The 19,948-nt window shown below is 46.2% G+C and overlaps 1 protein-coding gene across 8 annotated transcripts in view; it reads left to right on the top strand.

Annotated features, from left to right (window-relative positions):
* The window catches only part of LOC142497909 (sialic acid-binding Ig-like lectin 16), a 242,733-nt gene that overhangs the window by 46,129 nt on the left and 176,656 nt on the right, over window positions 1–19,948 (top strand). The window lies entirely within an intron of this gene.

The following is a 19,948-nucleotide window of genomic DNA, read 5'->3' as shown; positions in this document are numbered from 1 at the left end:
AAGTCCCTACCTCGTGGAGCTTACACTCTATGTTTTTGGTGCCTGAGGCACAGTGAGATAAAGTGACTTGCCCAAGGTCACAAGGAGCCGACAGAGGGAATTGAACCAGGTTATCCTGCTTCAAACTCTCAGCGCCAGTCAGTGTCTTTACTCACTGAGCCACTCCCTTTGCCATGATTTTGTGTGTGTATCAGTTGTTTTTTAATTAAAGCCATGGAGTATATTTTCTAAGCAAAACTCTGGCACTCAGTAAATATTGCCCTATATGGTGTAAGATTATAGTGGCAAATAGGAGCATAAAAATAAAAAGTTGCACATGTACTGTACGCACCGGAGTATCTTGGGTGAAAGAGTAATAATTTACAGATAGTAGGATCTATGAGTGTAATATAAATGCTGTTATGTCTATGGGAACACACGTTATACCTATAGAGTTTATATACCCCTATTCTTATAACTCCTAGCACTGTGGGATAGGTAAAGGCTTAATAAAATAACTGCTCTATTAAAAACATAAACAAAAGCTGTTTAGCAGGGCTAGAGATCCTCACCTATAGCAGATGAGAGGAGCGGTAGTTGGGACACTGTCACGCTGTGCCCACCACAAACTAGATGAGACCCTCGGTACTGAGGTGGGAATAGTGTAAACACCACCGACATGCACGGGAATCTGATCTGGAGTGTGCGTAGTTGCTCGCGCCGGGTCAGGAGCAGGGAGGGTAGAGGAGTAGTGAATACTTGCCGAGTTGAGGGTAATAGAAGTACGGAACGTTGGAGGTACTAGTCGCTGGGGTCGGTGCAGGAGAAGGTAGAATAGTCGAGGTCGGAGAGCCAAGTTCAGGTTGGAGACTTGCGGAGGGTCGAGGATAGCCAAGGTCGGGGTTCCAGAGAGGCGGTGGTCCAAAGGCAAGCCAAGGTCGGTACACGGGAGATCAAACAAGACAAGGCAGGATATCTAGGAGACAAGAGAGGTAAGCACAGGAACAGGAAGCTTATGCTCAGCCAATGTGCCAGTGGCACTGCTGAGCCTAAATAGGTAAGACAGCCCAATAGGAGCAAGAGGCGGAACCAGGGCGTGTTCTTGCGGAGCCTGTGATAGGCTATGGTAAGGAAGCCAGGTGAGAGTGCTGAGGCAATCAGTGCCTGTTGCCACAGTGCTTGGGTGCGTGGCGTGCACGTCACGCAAGTGCGCCGCGCACAGGGAGTGTGCGCCGTGATCTGGAGGCGGGAACTCCCGCTGTGACCACAGCCCGCATGCGCCCGCGCGAAGATGCCGTCCGGCGCGAGGAGGAGCCGCGCGCATGTGCGGAAGAAGCGGGAGGGCGCGTGGGAGCACGCGAGTGCTGGGCTCCGTCAGCGGCCATCAGGACAGGTAGAGGACTAGTGCGCCTGCGTGTGAAGGTGCGTGGTACCTGGTTCCTGACAGTACCCCCCCTTCAGGAGCGACCTCCAGCCGACTCCGATAAGGTTTGAGGGGAAACTTCTGGTGGAACCTCTTGAGAAGGACAGGAGCATGGATGTGATGATGAGGGATCCAGGATCGTTCCTCAGGTCCGTATCCCTTCCAGTGAACCAGGTATTGTAGAGTTCTTCTGGAAATTCTAGAATCAATAATGGACTGAGCCTTGTATTCTTGTTGACTGTGTACGAGTTGCGGGATTGGAGCTGAGGATGAAGGATCTGGGAAATGGGCACTCTGAAATGCAGGTTTGAGGAGAGATACGTGGAGGACAGAGGGAATATTCATCGCGGGTGGACGTTGTAGGCGGAAAGCTACCGGATTGATCTTCTCCACAATGGGGTATGGCCCCAGGTATCTGGGTGCTAGCTTGAGGGTAGGCACTTTGAGTCGAATGTTCTTCGAAGAAAGCCATACCTTGTCCCCAGGTTTAAATTCAGGAGTCCCATGGCAGTGGCGATCGGCCTGACGTTTCTGTCTAGAGATGGCAGTCTTAAGGTTCTCCTGGATTCCTCTCCAGGATCTTTGTAAGGACAAGATCCGTCCATCAGCCGCTGGAACATCGGAGGGTGAGGTGTCGATGGGGAGTCGGGATGGATGGAACCCAAAGTTGATGAAGAATGGTGAATTTTGAGTGGATTCATTCCATAGGGAATTGTGAGCGAATTCAGCCCAGGGCAGGAGGTCCACCCAATCGTTCTGTGTATCCGCAATGAAACATTGTAGGTACTGCTCCAGCGTCTAGTTGGTTCTCTCCGTCTGCCCATTAGACTGTGGGTGATACCCGGAGGAAAAATGAAGGGAGATGCCTAGTATTTTGGAAAACATACGCCAGAATTTGGAAATAAATTGGGGACCCCGTTCAGACACCATGGTTAATGGAACACCATGAAGGCGAAAGACCTCTTGGACAAAAATATCAGCAAGGGAAGAAGAGTTCGGTAAACCTTTGAGAGGAACAAAGTGAGATTGCTTTGAAAATCGGTCGATGATTACAAGAATGGTATTCATACCCTTGGAGACGGGTAACTCTATAATAAAGTCCATAGCCAAATGGTTCCATGGGCGATCGGGAATGGGAAGGGGTTGTAGAAATCATTGGGGTCTGTTACGGGGTGTCTTGTTGCGGGAACAAGTCAGACAAGCCTTGATGAATTCTTCAACGTCTGAATTAATCCTTGGCCACCAAAAAGTTTGAGTGATAAGCTTGGCTGTCCTCTTGGCCCCTGGGTGTCCGGCAGATCTAACAGAGTGACCCCATTCCAGAATCCTCCTGCGGAAGCGAGGTGCAGCGAATAGACGACCAGGATAGACGATCAGGAACCTCTAGACCCTCCGGGATGTTGGCCTGATCTTCAAGAATTTTGTCCAGCACGTTGAAGGTATTAGCAGCAAGAATACATTTAGCAGGAAGGATGGTCTCCAGTTTAACCTCTGGCTTATCATCGATACTGAACTGGCGGGAAAGTGCGTCTACCTTCAAATTTTTAGATCCTGGTATAAACGAAATAATATAATTAAAGCGGGGGAAAGAAAGTGACCATCTAGCTTGACAAGCTCCTAGACGCTGGGCAGTTTCAATATAGAGAAGGTTTTTATGATCGGTAAGGATGGTAATAGGTGTCTCTGTACCCTCAAGCAAGTGCATACAAAAGGAAACTTATCAAAATGTGGCGCTCTAAATATTCAGATATCAATCATAAAGTATAAATAAATATAACAGTGATACTTATATAAACATATAGGAAGATGCAGCTGTAACCCGGCTGAGGTTTGCTCGGTCAATCCTCTTGGTACAGAATGGCGATGGGGTCTCCGGGAAGCGCAATATATGTAATAAAAAATAAAACAGTGATGGTGTAATATTGTTAAAGCAAAATTAGTGAATTTAAATAGTGATGACACGGCTTTCTATATATATACTCACAAACGTGTGAGGTTTTGCAGGCACATAAAGGTATCTTTTAAGGCATTCATTCAATCACCAGGAGATGCAGAGATCAGTGTTTCCCCGTATGTATGGACTCCCAGGAACCTTATTTAAAAGATACAACTGGACATAGTGCAGACTGTATATATAGTTTATCAAAGGTAAGTAAAATCAGTTACACTCACATATTTTCAGATACAGGTAAGCATTTTAGATCACAATGGATCTCTCTGGCTGGGTCGATGGTGTCTCAGCTTCCCCTCTCTCGTGGCGTGCGTTCCACCAGTGCGTTCCAGACACCGGAAGTGATGTCATCCGCCGCGTCCACTTCCTGGGGTTCCAGCCGTCTCAGGGATAGAGCGTCACTCTACGCGTTTCACCACATAGGTTTCATCAGGAGTGACATCCTATTGCTTAATGGGGATATATATACCCTCAATTCTATTCTTATTGGTTGTTAATCCACCTGATTTTGTTCAAGTTAATCAAGCATGTTTAAGACTATAGTGGAAATGGAACGAGACTATCTCTGTACCGCATATGTTATTTACTCATCTATTGGCAATAATAAAGTGCAATTGACATACATTTTATACAATAGATCATAAAATATACATAAAATATACATTTTATACACTTGGTTTTAAAATACATTTATTGTGTCCTCAGACCATATTTGACAATAAAATAATAGTAAAATGGTTATAAAATCAATTTTTGTTTAAAATGTTAAAATAACTAAAGTGCAATATTTAAACAACAAATTTAAAAACAGACAGTCAAGGGAATCTTCCCTATACTAGGGGGATGGAGATAAAAAGTGCATACATTATGTTGGCAAAGGCAGTTTCTAAAATGAGAGTAAAACAAATGATTAGTTCATTTTAAAATCATAAAAAAGGTTTCAAATCGAAATCTAAGTTCAGACCGGACGGAGACATAGTTTTTAATTCATACATCCAGAATGACTCTCTTTTGATCAATGCTGTGTGTCTGTTTCCCCCTCTCCAATGGGGCATAACCTGCTCTATTGCTTTAAATTTTAACCCTTTCGGGTCCGCGTTATGTGCCATTAGAAAGTGGTTTGGAACACTATGGGTTGTCATTTTTCTTTTTATATTCCCTATGTGTTCCAAAATACGTGTTTTCAGGGGTCTAATGGTTTTCCCTATGTATTGGAGACCACACTCGCATTCGATCAAATATACAACAAAGTTGGATCTACAGTTTAAATGATGTTTTATATTGTATACCTTCTTAGTGATGTTAGACTGGAAGGTATTTGTTGTTTTACAACTGTAGTGGCAGGCTGTGCAGAATTTGCAATCAAAGAATCCTTTAGGGGGATCCAACCACGTGGGATTTTTTGTGGTTAAGGGACCCCTCAAAGCGCTAGGTGCTACTAGTTTCTTTATATTTGGTGCTTTTTTATACACCATTTGGACTCTATCTGGTAAAGAGGTACCAATGATGGGATCATTCTTTAAGATTGACCAGTGTTTATTCAGTATGTTATTTATTTTGTGTGCATCTCTATTGTATTGTGTAATAAAGGGTACTTTCAGTTTGTTGTCTCCACTAGATTTTATTTTAGGAGTTAACATGGACTCTCTTGATATTTGTCTTGTTTTATCCAATGCTTTTTGGATCACATCTGATTTGTAATTCCGTTCTGAAAACTTTCTGGACAATATAGTAGATAGAGTCCAAATGGTGTATAAAAAAGCACCAAATATAAAGAAACTAGTAGCACCTAGCGCTTTGAGGGGTCCCTTAACCACAAAAAATCCCACGTGGTTGGATCCCCCTAAAGGATTCTTTGATTGCAAATTCTGCACAGCCTGCCACTACAGTTGTAAAACAACAAATACCTTCCAGTCTAACATCACTAAGAAGGTATACAATATAAAACATCATTTAAACTGTAGATCCAACTTTGTTGTATATTTGATCGAATGCGAGTGTGGTCTCCAATACATAGGGAAAACCATTAGACCCCTGAAAACACGTATTTTGGAACACATAGGGAATATAAAAAGAAAAATGACAACCCATAGTGTTCCAAACCACTTTCTAATGGCACATAACGCGGACCCGAAAGGGTTAAAATTTAAAGCAATAGAGCAGGTTATGCCCCATTGGAGAGGGGGAAACAGACACACAGCATTGATCAAAAGAGAGTCATTCTGGATGTATGAATTAAAAACTATGTCTCCGTCCGGTCTGAACTTAGATTTCGATTTGAAACCTTTTTTATGATTTTAAAATGAACTAATCATTTGTTTTACTCTCATTTTAGAAACTGCCTTTGCCAACATAATGTATGCACTTTTTATCTCCATCCCCCTAGTATAGGGAAGATTCCCTTGACTGTCTGTTTTTAAATTTGTTGTTTAAATATTGCACTTTAGTTATTTTAACATTTTAAACAAAAATTGATTTTATAACCATTTTACTATTATTTTATTGTCAAATATGGTCTGAGGACACAATAAATGTATTTTAAAACCAAGTGTATAAAATGTATATTTTATGTATATTTTATGATCTATTGTATAAAATGTATGTCAATTGCACTTTATTATTGCCAATAGATGAGTAAATAACATATGCGGTACAGAGATAGTCTCGTTCCATTTCCACTATAGTCTTAAACATGCTTGATTAACTTGAACAAAATCAGGTGGATTAACAACCAATAAGAATAGAATTGAGGGTATATATATCCCCATTAAGCAATAGGATGTCACTCCTGATGAAACCTATGTGGTGAAACGCGTAGAGTGACGCTCTATCCCTGAGACGGCTGGAACCCCAGGAAGTGGACGCGGCGGATGACATCACTTCCGGTGTCTGGAACGCACTGGTGGAACGCACGCCACGAGAGAGGGGAAGCTGAGACACCATCGACCCAGCCAGAGAGATCCATTGTGATCTAAAATGCTTACCTGTATCTGAAAATATGTGAGTGTAACTGATTTTACTTACCTTTGATAAACTATATATACAGTCTGCACTATGTCCAGTTGTATCTTTTAAATAAGGTTCCTGGGAGTCCATACATACGGGGAAACACTGATCTCTGCATCTCCTGGTGATTGAATGAATGCCTTAAAAGATACCTTTATGTGCCTGCAAAACCTCACACGTTTGTGAGTATATATATAGAAAGCCGTGTCATCACTATTTAAATTCACTAATTTTGCTTTAACAATATTACACCATCACTGTTTTATTTTTTATTACATATATTGCGCTTCCCGGAGACCCCATCACCCTCAAGCAAGTGTCTCCACTCCTCCAGAGCGAGCTTGATGGTGTAACGCTTGACTGCCCGCAGACCTGGCCAGTCCCCAATACTGAGGTGGGTAAGGGTATAACACGCACCCACAGCAGTGAGGTCGTGCCCGGAGTGTGGTATGATGCGTTGCCGGGCCTGGTGAGAAAGGGTAAGCCTGATCTTGCCGTGTCCGGGGTGCCAGAGGTCCGAGGGTAAAAATCCGAAAGCCGTAGGTCAGGGGCAGGAGAGAGTAGCGTAGTGAGGTCCAAAGCCGAGTCCAGGGAGTAGCGAGGTACACAAAGTCTAACGAGAGCCGAGATCAAATCCAAGGGTATCAAACGAGGGCAGGGACTGGAGCAAGAGCTGTAATACAAAAGAGAGCCAGGCATAGACCTCCGTACAACAAGAGCCACTGGAAAACTATGCAGAGCGAGGAAGGAGAGGGCAGACAGGAACTATAAATGCTGGGGAACCAATGGGAGCAAGAGGCAGAGTGGGGGCTTGACTGAGTGGTCCCAGGGATAGGTTAGGATGCCTGGTGTGGTGTTCCCTAGTCGGAATAGCCTCCAGCTGCTGGGAGGTGGAGCCAAGGCTGCAGGAGGAGTGTAGAAGAGGACGGGTGCGCGCTCGTCCTGTAACACTCCCGCGCGCCCCCCTGCAACATGTGGGCGGAGGCGGCGTGTGCCGCGGAAGAGCGGCGTGGCGTCCGACCGGAGCAGGTAAGGTGCTGACGGGGAGGGGGCCTGGGACGATCGGCAGTACTGGGAGCCGGTGTGACGGGGACCCGCTGTAAGTCGCGTGTCCCCGATCCCTTACAGATGGCCAGTAACTCACGGTTGCCAACGTCATAGTTCTGTTGGGCTGTGGAAATTTTTTTGAAAAAAAGCGCAGGGGTGGAATATGGCCTGGGGAGACTTCCTCTGGGATAAGATGGCTCCAGCTCCAATGTCAGAAGCGTCCACCTCGAGAGTAAATGGGAGACTGGTGTCTGGATGAGTTAAGATGGGTGCCGAAATGAAGGCCTCTTTAAGGCGCTTGAAGGATTGAGTGGCTGTAGGCGGCCAAGAGGAAGTATCTGTCCCTTTTTTAGTAATGAAATTAATCTTACATTCACTATGGAAACAGATCCGATTTCTATTCATTTTCTTGACGTGACACTCCATGTTGGCCATTGACAATTGACACTCCATGACAATTCATACAGATATTTACAAAAAGCCTCACTCCAGAAACTCCTTTTTGCATGCCAGGAGTTGCCATCCTAAATCTTTATTACGTGGGATCCCCAAAGCACAATTTTTGCGGTATGGGAGGATATGTTCCAATGATGATTCTTTCCTCCAACACTCTAAAGAATTATCCTCTAGATTTTTAGCCAGGGGTTACTCCCAAGGTGACATCCAAGAAGCTTTTCTCAATGCCCCATTCTATGGATAGAGTGGACCTTGTTAAATATAAAAAAACGGAAAGTAAACATCTTTAGGGACACCCCTTTGTTTATTACCAAATTTATAAACAGGCATATCACATCCGCAAAATTGTTTCCAAGCATTGGGATATTTTGAAATTGGATCAGGATTTAAATCAAGTTACTAAACATGGTCCAAGATTTGCCTTTAAAAAGGTGGATACTTTGGCTTCCTCAATTTCTAGGAGTCTTTTCCAACACATCATCATAAACCTCCTTCTACTATTCCCAAAGGGTTTTTTAAGTGTGGTTTTTGCAGATGTTGTCGTTTTTCAAAACCAACAAAAAACATACACACTAATTCTCCTAAAGGCAGATACAAAATTAGATAATTTATCAACTGCAACACGAGTTTTGTTGTATATGTTATCACTTGTGGTTGCAACAAAAAATATGTTGGTAGAACCATCAGATCTCTTCATGTGAGAATTTCAGAGCATGTCAGACTTATCATTAAAAAAGACATTACACATCCAGTCTCTAGACACTTTACGGAGTGTCCACAAGGAAGTATAGATAATTTTCGTTTTTTTGGCTTAGAGCATACACCTATTCATATTAGAGGTGGTGACAGACAAAACTCCCTTAACAAACAGGAGATGTTTTGGATCTTCTCATTAGATACACTTTGTCCCAAAGGACTCAACATTGAAAGGGAATTGAAACATTTTTTGCATACTTTATTCTTATTTATGTCTGGGATATTTTGTTCATATATTATATATTCATTAATTATTATTATACTTATTATTAGCATTAGATTCATTATCACATCCTCACTTCATCATTATTATAGCAATTTGATTGTCTTAGTCTATTTTATTTTATTAATTTCATGACATCATCTTATTATATATTCTGTTCAGCATTGGTTTGGTAGCTCTATATATTTTTAAATATGTTTTTTGTATTTATGTTTGTCTCATTTATATGTTTCTGATTTACATGTTTTGTTGCATCTTTATTTAAACATGCTTGAGACCAGTTTTTTAACCTTTTGTGTCGATATGTATTGGTATGTTCCCTGTGTTAGCTGAATCATTCAGTGCACCTGTACCTTGTTGCTCTACAGGTGCACTGATTTGGCTCTCTATATCAGGACTCTTTTTGCTTCTGGCGGATCACTCTTTGACAAAGGCCCCCGCGGCTGAAACGCGTCAGAGGATACACTAGAGCTCCACTATGCTGCAATAAAGTCTTTTTACAGTCACATTGCTCAGCCTCTGCACGAATCATTCCGGCGGTGCATCGATTTTTTTTCTCCCTTTTATTCTCCCTTGGGAGGAGCATCACCCTTTTTTAGTAAGGGCAACAATGGGAGCGACAATGGACGAAAAGTTCCTGATAAATCTCCTATAATAGTTGGCAAAACCCAGGAATCTTTGAATGGCCTTGAGAGACGTCGAAATGGGCCAATCCAAGACCGCTTTGAGTTTGGCGGGATCCATGGCAAAACCAGCGTCCGAGATAATGTACCCCAGAAATGATGTAGAACTTCGGTGGAATTGACATTTCACCAGTTTGGCATACAAATGGTTCTCACGGAGGCGAACTAGTACCTGCTTGACATGTTTGATGTGCTCTGGGAGAGATTTTTTTTTTTTTCTCATTCAGCTACTTTACATAAAACAACAAGAGATACGTGTCTCAATCACAGACATCCTTCAATTACATTTTTACACCAATCACACCTTCACACCTTCTTACCTGCCTGTGAGTCTTGACAAAGCTTAACAAGCGAAACGATCATCGAAAGAGGCAATTTTATTTACATATGTGGCAGTATCAGACTCTACATGTATTTAGCAAGCTGTGTTTTATTACTTAACTCTAAGGCTGCGATTTATGAGGTGAATGGTTCTGAACGCCATCAATATTATCTAGCAGCAAGAACATCTAACATTTAACCAAGGGGGCTATCAGCACAGACGCAGGACTCACCTCTCCGCATAGCCCTGCTATACAGAGTCTCTCAGCTGATACTCAGGAGGTGAGAGACTCAGTGATTAGCACAGAGCGTGGGGAGGCAGGGCACAGGTTTCATTGCTCAGTGGAGCATATGCTTGCGGACATTTATCGCAGCCACACGCCGGGAGAACCAGCAGTCTAGCTGTGGCTGATTCTGTTCCCAGCGGCAGGCAGAGCTACGATACCTGCTTAGCAGCTTACAGTCCACGGGTGCTGGTTTCTCTCTTCTCCCTGCAACACAGCTTACCATTGCAGCTCGGCAGCTCAACTGCTGCTGAATTTCACTGCGCACAATCAGTTAGAGCTACTACACTATATATACTCTCTCCCGTGGCCAGGGGGTAGTATTATTAGTATCCAAAACGGAGACTGCAGCCCTCATCACTCAGGACTTATAGTCATCTGATGCTCCCACATCATGAGACCGATATTAGGGGTCTAATTAGAAGTAGCAATCTACTATCATTAGTATAGTCTTAGGACTCGTCAAGGGTTAATCCGGGCGGGCGGAGGCGCGCTGAGGCTGAGGGAAAGCGGGTGCTTTCCCTGGCCTTAGACAGCGCGCCGTCCGGGGGCGTGTTGGCGGGCGGGCCAGTGACGTCACGGAGCTGGTTCGCCCTCATTGGGCGGACCGCTTACGTGACCGGCCCTGCGCTCCGGCAAGCGCTTGATTTTAACATTTCCCTAAGACCTACGCTTCTGCGCGCTTGCGGAAGCGTAGGCGAGCCCCTACTAAAGCCGCGTTTATTGCGGCTGTAGGGCCTCACTGGTATGTACCAGCGCGCCTCAGCACAGGTCCTACAGACCATGCCCGAGGCCTTCGATTGCCACTCAGAGAGCATTTCAGTATACCACAAGGGTTGAACACTATGATTTCAATGATATACTGTAGGACACAAACTATACCTTAGGAGAGCTACTTAGCGGACTGTAACACTACTATTTAAACTACAGTTCCAAGCTCCTATAGGAAATTAACCCTTCATTTTTGCTCCCTGTTTACTCATTTCATTGCACCATTTATTTTAATAATATGTATTCTAATAAAGATTATTTTTAATATTGACATTCATCATTACTGATACTTGAGTGCTAACTTAAACTGAGTACTTTCTTTCTTTGGTGTATCTGATAATATATCTAAACACCGGTTGTCCAGGAACACTTTTACCCTGCTCACTGTTTCTTGAGTTTACATACTGACAACTTTGTCTATAACTATGGTCATTTTTTAAGATGTTTCTTTTCCTGTAAACATATCCAGACAGGTATATACAGTCAACACCATGTACTGGTTTTTAGAATTTATTCTGTTTACACATAAGCTGTCTTATTTTAGAGGGTTTCTAAGTAAATGTTAAGTTTTATATCATTTCATTAAACACATATACTGTAGTACGCCGCAATTTGGGAGGCTTTTTCTGTGGTACTTCTTTGTACTGTTTGTTTTGAATTTTTATTCCTTATACGCCCTGCACCCCGTCCTGTCATTCCTTATTCACCCTGCACCCCGTCTATGATGGTGAGGGGGTACCCAGGCCACTTATAAAAGATAGGAAAAATTAGGGAATGACCCCCAAATATACCTGAGGCTACTTAACCAAGGCTGTAGATATTTCAGTCCATAGTAATGGGAGAAAGACACCACTTCATCATAAAATGCTGCTATAAAAGCTTAGAAGCTTCATCCGTTTGAACTAATACAGGGTGGGGGGCTAGATAGCGCCGGTAGAAGTACAGAAGGGCACGTCCAGAGAAATGCCCAAAGGTAAGTCCATATAATCCAGTAATCATAAACCTCACCTGCACCCTGTGTCCTGCGGTATGTGAATCAGCGGTCAGTACTCACGGTAGACTTGCGTGATCTGCCTGCAATGCTGATAGATGAGCAGCGCGGTTGCCAGCTGCTTGTGGTGTCGGTGTGCTCCAGCCGGAAATGACGAACAAGGTAGGGGAAAAAAAACAAGTGACGCGGCGGTCACAGCTCCTCCAAAACAGCCAAACGCATTGAAAAAAAAAAAAACTTTATTGAATTGACAAAGTGAACATCAGCAAAAAGACACTCTGACGCGTGCCTGCCTCTGTGTTTGATTTCCTGTGTACCGACCCGGCTAGACTTTGGACCCTTCTCTGGATATCTACCCCGGCTTGCCTCTGACCTTCTGTATCTCTCCTATCCCTGACCACGGCACACGAACAACGACTATCCTACTGGCTCCAACCCCTTGACCACGGCACCCGGTTTGACAGAGTCACTGACTCAGCACGAAGTGTCCCAGAATTGCTTCCAGGTATGACCAATGCTGCCAAAATTGTGCACATATAAACTCTACAGACAGTCCAAAAGAAATCTAATGGATGTATAATCATATGAAAGCACTCCCGTTCAGCGTCTCACTACAGGAAATGTTGATCAGTGTGAAACCCTCATGAGCTCCGTGTGTTCATGACTCAGCCACGGGACGGGGTAAAGATGTGGTAGGGAGGATATATACAAACGGCGGCGCCGTGTCTCCAGCCAGGAGACTATGACCGGCCACTGACTCACCGCGATCCTCCGCCACTGCCCTCACGAGCCCGGTGTCGCACACGGTAGGAATCCCCACCAGGGGGAAAAGGGGGTATATTACTCACAGACTTGACACGCCGAGTCCAACTCCAACGCTGAAAAGAGCTCCTCTGATCCGGGAGTGTAGCGACGCGTGCTCCAGCCAATGCAGGTAAAGTAATAAGAAGAGGTAGTAGGCGGTGCACAGCTGCCGTCTGGATATGAATAGGAAGTCCACACGCTTTAAATAATAAAGGTTGTATTTAATGAGTGCATACACAGAAGAGCCCCAGCGGGACGAAACGTGTCAAGAGGTTCTTTGTAGCAGTATACCTCTTCTGTGTATGCACTCATTAAATACAACCTTTATTATTTAAAGCGTGTGGACTTCCTATTCATATCCAGACGGCAGCTGTGCACCGCCTACTACCTCTTCTTATCACTGACTCAGTAGGCTGGAACAGTGAATTGAGAGATGCTACAGCCAGTCCACAGAGCGTTAATCTCCTCACAGAGAAAGAGAAGCAGCTGAAAACTGATTAATCAGGGGCTGGGCTCCACCGAGAAACAAGGAAGTGTTTTAAAAGACACAGGAAGCTGCTATACAGGGAGATTGCTTTACTCCACAGAGAGGGGGGAATTGAAAGCTCTCCCAGCCGGGGAGAGTCTGGCTGTATTGGACCCTAGGCATGACAACGCACATCAAATGATGCTGCGGGTCACGTGCCGTCACGTCACATGACCCTGCACATCATTTGCCGCTGGATTTTAGGTAAGGGAGGGGGGTGCGAACACAGGGGGTGGCAGGCAGGGGGTGGGCACAGTGCACAACGTTTGCGCACACCTGGGTTAAACCACCCTCCCCCACTACCCACCCAGGAGGCCTAACCCCCCTCCCGGGGGAAACTACCCCCAACTTCCACCCATTGATTGGCACAGTTTTAAAGCATGCCCATATGCCACCATAGTAATAAATGGGCAATGTCACGGGAGACCATTACTTTTAACAACTTTATCTTCTGGGATCAATTCACTAGGCAGGACTCAGTAGTGGAATAAAATGGGGTTTATTCTGGTAAAACCAGCAGGCATACAATGGAACACAAAATACAGGGAATACATGCTTAACTGGGGGTAAAGGGGGAGTCTCTAGCCTCACTAGGTGGAGGGCACCTTCTTCAGGAAGGCTTACCCTGTCCACTCCACATCCAGGAACACCACGGGAGTGGTGTAATATACGGGATAGATACCTGGCTTACCCCGCTGACCGAGTCTCTGTTCGATTTGAGAACTTGGCCGCATCCCTAGGACTTGTCCTCACCTTGGCTAGGCTTCTCCGGCACCTCAATGCCTAGTTCTTTGCTATTGCGAGCAAAGCACCTTTGAAAAGTCTGCCTTTGCTTCACCGGACCAAGCCTAGGAATAGTAAAGATGGTCTGGTTCTCTGAGCAGGCAGTCCCCTTACATAGATCTCAGTGTTTTATGTCTAACATGGAACAGGATCTGCCGACCAACAAGCGTACGGATCGGAGTGCAACCACCACTGACAAGCGGGAGGCTTGGCTGGTTGCACTCATCAGAGGAGGGAGCGTACCGATGGGCTCAGGTAGCTGGAGAGCGGGGAATTTGAACTGGCAAATGGGAACCGTGCCTACGATCAACGGCTTTCCCTTGCCAGCCCCATACCTCCCTCTGGGTAGGCTCCACAGTGCCTTAGAGAACAAAGAGTCTCCCCCACGGGGAGCCTTTGTTTCTGGACCTGTTTCTCCGCCCTTCCCCGCTCAACAAGATGGCCCGACACCTTGCTACTCCCATCCTCCCTTTTGATCCAACATATCTATGCAGACATACTGGCTAATTGAATTACCGGGGCTGCCTTCATAGAGATGAATGCACAGTTTAAACACATTTATTTCTCTAACTTGGGTTTAGGGCTTTTGATGATAAAACCTGGCTTTTGGCCAGTCAAATTTTAATACCAAGTTTCCATAACTTGATGGCAATATTACTATGGAGCATACTGGAAAGAAAAAGACAGTGTGAAAACAGCGTTATAAATAGTGACATATAAATTAAATATCAAACCCTAGTGCAGGTGGAATTAGGCCGCCAGGTGAGTGCTGATTGTACAATCAGACACTTGGATACAGTAAAGAAAAAGAAAACCGGCGCCTTACAAGTTCAGTAGGATATGTCCGGTTTTCTTTTTCTTTATGGAACATACTGGGATACAATGCATATGCGTACCCTCAAATCAAGCGTGATTTGCGGTTAGAATTATGGGGCCACCAGTCCCTTTGTCCCAGAACATTTTATACAGATTTTAATCCCTTTTGCCCCCCAATACCAACTATTAAAGTTCCGCTTCTGAAGTCCCAGTTTTGTATCTACAACACTAGAGGGGCAAAACACACACATAGTCCCCAGCTTATAGTGCTGATAAGCTGCTGGGGAACCACGGTTTTAGGGGTAGCTAGACGGGCTTCACCTTTATTATAAAGGTTACCCCCAGCATCACAGGCCAGCTAAGAACAACAAGCACCAAAAATAAACAACAATAAAAGCAAAACCAAAAAATAACCAGAAATAAAAGAGGCATACTGTAACCTACGTGCTCACCACAAACCTGGGGCTGAGGTGGGGATAGATATATACCGACCTTAGACACAAAGCCGGATCTGGGTTGCAAATTCCGTGGTCAAACATAGCTGGGTCAGGACTGGAGGAGGCAGGATAATCCGTGGACAAGCAGGTAACAGGAACACCGATGCAGGCCTCTGCATGAGGGATATGCAGATAGGTAACATGAACACCGATGCAGGCCTCTGCAGGAGGGATATGCAGATAGGTAACAGGTACACCAATGGAGGCCTCTGCAAGGAGAATATGCAGCAGGTAACAGGAACACTGATGCAGGCCTCTGCAGGAGGGAAGGGGATAGGCACTGCAGACAGGCCAACAAACACCGAGACTTCAGTGAAACCGCGGCGGAGTCTGCCAGTAACTAAGAGCAATGGCAAGAAGGCCAAGGCAGGCCAAACAGAGAAGCTGTGGTAAGCACAGACATGGCAGGAGTATCAGAGAGTAGAATGTGCCCTGAAATCTAGGGTTTTGGAACTAGCAAGGGTTAATGCAGGCACTTCGTGAGAGTCAGACAAAAGGGGTTCAGTAAGGGTATTTTCAGCGCTGAAAGACTGTGACAGGGCAGCGTAGCTGGCCCAATGGCGATTCATCTGTCCCACACTCTGTTGTGAGAGTGTAAACCAAGCATGTCAAACTCAAAGGCTAATACGGGCCAAATAAACAAGGTTTAAGTTTATGTGGGCCGCAAAAAAACAAAAACTTCAATTTTCATAGAAACTTAGGTTTATTTAGAAAAGTACAGTATAAAAAAAGAACGATAAAATTAATGTTTTTTTCCTGACAGTTAGCATCTCCGATTCTCTCTCTCCCTCTCTCTGACTGACTCCCTCCCTCTCTCTGACTGACTCCCTCCCTCTCTCTGACTGACTCCCTCTCTCTGACTGACTCCCTCTCTCTGACTGACTCGCATTCTCTCCCTCTGACTGACTCTCACTCTCTCCCTCTGACTGTCTCTCACTCTCTCCCTCTGATTGACTCACTCTCTCCCTCTGACTGACTCTCACTCACTCTCTCTGACTGACTCTCACTCACTCTCTCTGACTGACTCTCTCTCACTCTCTCTGACTGACTCTCTCTCGCTCTTTCTGACTGACTCTCTCACTCTCTCTGACTGACTCTCACTCTCTCTGACTGACTCTCTCTCACTCTCTCTGACTGACTCTCTCTCACTCTCTCTGACTGACTCTCTCTCACTCTCTCTGACTGACTCTCTCTCACTCTCTCTGACTGACTCTGTCTCACTCTTTCTCACTCTCTCTGACTGACTCCCTAACTGACTCTCTGACTGACTCTCTCTCTCTGACTGACTCTCTCTGACTGACTTTCTCTCTGACTGACTTTCTCTCTGACTGACTCTCTCTCTGACTGACTCTCTCTCTCTCTCTGACTGACTCTCTCTCTCTCTCTGACTGACTCTCTCTCTCTCTGACTGACTCTCTCTCTCTCTGACTGACTCTCTCTCTCTCTCTCTGACTGACTCTCTCTCTCTCTCTCTGACTGACTCTCTCTCTCTCTGACTGACTCTCTCTCTCTCTCTGACTGACTCCCTAACTGACTCTCTGACTGACTCTCTCTCTCTCTGACTGACTCTCTCTCTGACTGACTCTCTCTCTGACTGACTCTCTCTCTGACTGACTCTCTCTCTGACTGACTCTCTCTCTCTGACTGACTCTCTCTCTCTGACTGACTCTCTCTCACTCTCTCTCTCTCTCTGACTGTCTCTCTCTCTCTCTCTCTCTCTGACTGACTCCCTATCTGACTCTGACTGACTCTCTCTCTCTGACTGACTCTCTCTCTGTCTCACTCTCTCTCACTCTCTCTCTCTCTGACTGACTCTCTGACTGACTCTCTCTCTCTCTCTCTCTCTCTGACTGACTCTCTCTCTGACTGACTCTCTCTCTCTGACTGACTCTCTCTCTGACTGACTCTCTCTCTGACTGACTCTCTCTCCCTGACTGACTCTCTCTCCCTGACTGACTCTCTCTCCCTGACTGACTCTCTCTCTCTGATTGACTCTCTCTCTCTGATTGACTCTCTCTCTCTGATTGACTCTCTCTCTCTGATTGACTCTCTCTCTCTGATTGACTCTCTCTCTCTGATTGACTCTCTCTCTCTGATTGACTCTCTCTCTGATTGACTCTCTCTCTGACTGACTCTCTCTCTGACTGACTCTCTCTCTGACTGACTCTCTCTCTGACTGACTCTCTCTCTGACTGACTCTCTCTCTGACTGACTCTCTCTCTGACTGACTCTCTCTCTGACTGACTCTCTCTCTCTGACTGACTCTCTGACTGACTCTCTCTCTCTGACTGACTCTCTCTCTCTCTCTCTCTGACTGACTCTCTCTCTCTGACTGACTCCCTAACTGACTCTCTGACTGACTTTCTCTCTCTCTGACTGACTCTCTCTCTCTGACTGACTCTCTCTCTGACTGACTCTCTCTCTGACTGACTCTCTCTCTCTCTCTCTGACTGACTCTCTCTCTCTCTGACTGACTCTCTCTCTCTGACTGACTCTCTCTCACTCTCTCTGACTGACTCTCTCACTCTCTCTGACTGACTCTCTCACTCTCTCTGACTGACTCTGTCTCACTCTCTCTCACTCTCTCTGACTGACTCTCTCTCTGACTGACTCTCCCTCTGACTGACTCTCCCTCTGACTGACTCTCCCTCTGACTCTCTCCCTCTGACTCTCTCCCTCTGACTCTCTCCCTCTGACTCTCTCCCTCTGACTCTCTCCCTCTGACTCTCTGACTCTGACTCTCTGACTCTCTCCCTCTCTCTGACACACTCTCCCTCTGACTCTCTCCCTCTCTCAGACACACTCTCCCTCTCTCAGACACACTCTCCCTCTCCCAGACACACTCTCTCCTCTCCCAGACACACTCTCTCCTCTCCCAGACACACTCTCTCCTCTCCCAGACACACTCTCTCCTCTCCCAGACACACACTCTCCTCTCCCAGACACACACTCTCCTCTCCCAGACACACTCTCCTCTCCCAGACACACTCTCTCCTCTCCCAGACACACTCTCTCCTCTCCCAGACACACTCTCTCCTCTCCCAGACACACTCTCTCTCTCCCAGACACACTCTCTCTCTCCCAGACACACTCTCTCTCTCCCAGACACACAGACACAGACACACACTCAGACACACACACTCACATACTCAGACACACACACTCACAGACACAGACACACAGACAGACACAGGCACACACAGACACACTCAGACACACTCAGACACACTCAGACACACTCAGACACACACAGACACACACAGACACACACACACGGGGGAAATCGGAACGGAATCGGAGCGGGGGGGATCGATGCAGGGGGGGAATCGGAGTGGAATAGAAACGGGGGGGGGGGTCGGAACGGAATCGGAGCGGGGGGGAGCGGAATCGGAGCAGGAGGGCAAGGGGGAAGCAAACAGGCATGGAACAGTGCTCACTTGACCTGCTGCATGCAGCAGTAAGAGGCGGGCCTGGCTTTGCAAGCTCAAATAGAGCTTGCTGCGGCCCAAAAAAAAAATTCAGTCAATCAGGAGAGGGGGAGGTTTCCCCCCCCCCCCCTTTGCAGAGAGCACGCGTTGCCTGGCAGTGCTGGCATATCGCGAGCTGGGCCGCAAAAAGAAACCGAGTTTGACATGCTTGGTGTAAACCATCTTCCAGACTGGGTCGTTTTTTCCCACAGGGTCAGGTTTTCAGGCCGGGACAGGTTTTCAGACTGGGACAGGTTTTCAGACTGGGATTGGCTTAACCCCACCTCAGCGGGGTCCGGGTTTGTTGGGATGAACATACTGTAACATACGGGCTCTCCACAAACCTGGACCAGACCGAAAGGCTGACGTGGGGATAGATATACACCGACCTTAGACCACGAAGCCGGATCTGGGTTGCGAATTCCATGGTCAAACATAGCTGGGTCAGGACTGGAGAAGGCAGGATAATCCGTGGACAAGCTGGGGTCAGGATTAGAGAAGGCTGGGTAAACGATATCCATGCTGGGGTTCGGCAACAGGACGCTTGAGCGAAGGTGCTTCAACTTAGATAGGAACAGGGGATCCAGTGCTTCAGCACAAAACAGCACTCCCTAGCTGGGTACAGCTGTGAGTAGTGGAGGCCACTGGAAGCAGGAGATTGCAGCAGGTAACAGGAACAACGATGCAGGCCTCTGCAAGGAGAATATGCAGCAGGTAACAGGAACACCGATGCAGGCCTCTGCACGAGGGATATGCAGATAGGTAACAGGTACACCAATGGAGGCCTCTGCAGGAGGGATATGCAGATAGGTAACATGAACACCGATGCAGGCCTCTGCAAGGAGAATATGCAGCAGGTAACAGGAACACCGATGCAGGCCTCTGCACGAGGGATATGCAGATAGGTAACAGGTACACCAATGGAGGCCTCTGCAAGGAGAATATGCAGCAGGTAACAGGAACACCGATGCAGGCCTCTGCACGAGGGAAGGGGATAGGCACTGCAGACAGGCCAACAAACACCGAGACTTCAATGAAACCGCGGCGGAGTCTGCCAGTAACTAAGAGCAATGGCAAGAAGGCCAAGGCAGGCCAAACAGAGAAGCTGTGGTAAGCACAGACATGGCAGGAGTATCAGAGAGAGTAGAATGTGCCCTGAAATCT

The sequence above is a fragment of the Ascaphus truei genome, chromosome 6 (assembly GCF_040206685.1).
Source record: "Ascaphus truei isolate aAscTru1 chromosome 6, aAscTru1.hap1, whole genome shotgun sequence".
NCBI lineage: Eukaryota > Metazoa > Chordata > Amphibia > Anura > Ascaphidae > Ascaphus > Ascaphus truei.
The sequence above is the reverse complement of the archived record's forward strand: the minus strand, read 5'-3'. Positions and strand labels throughout refer to the sequence as shown.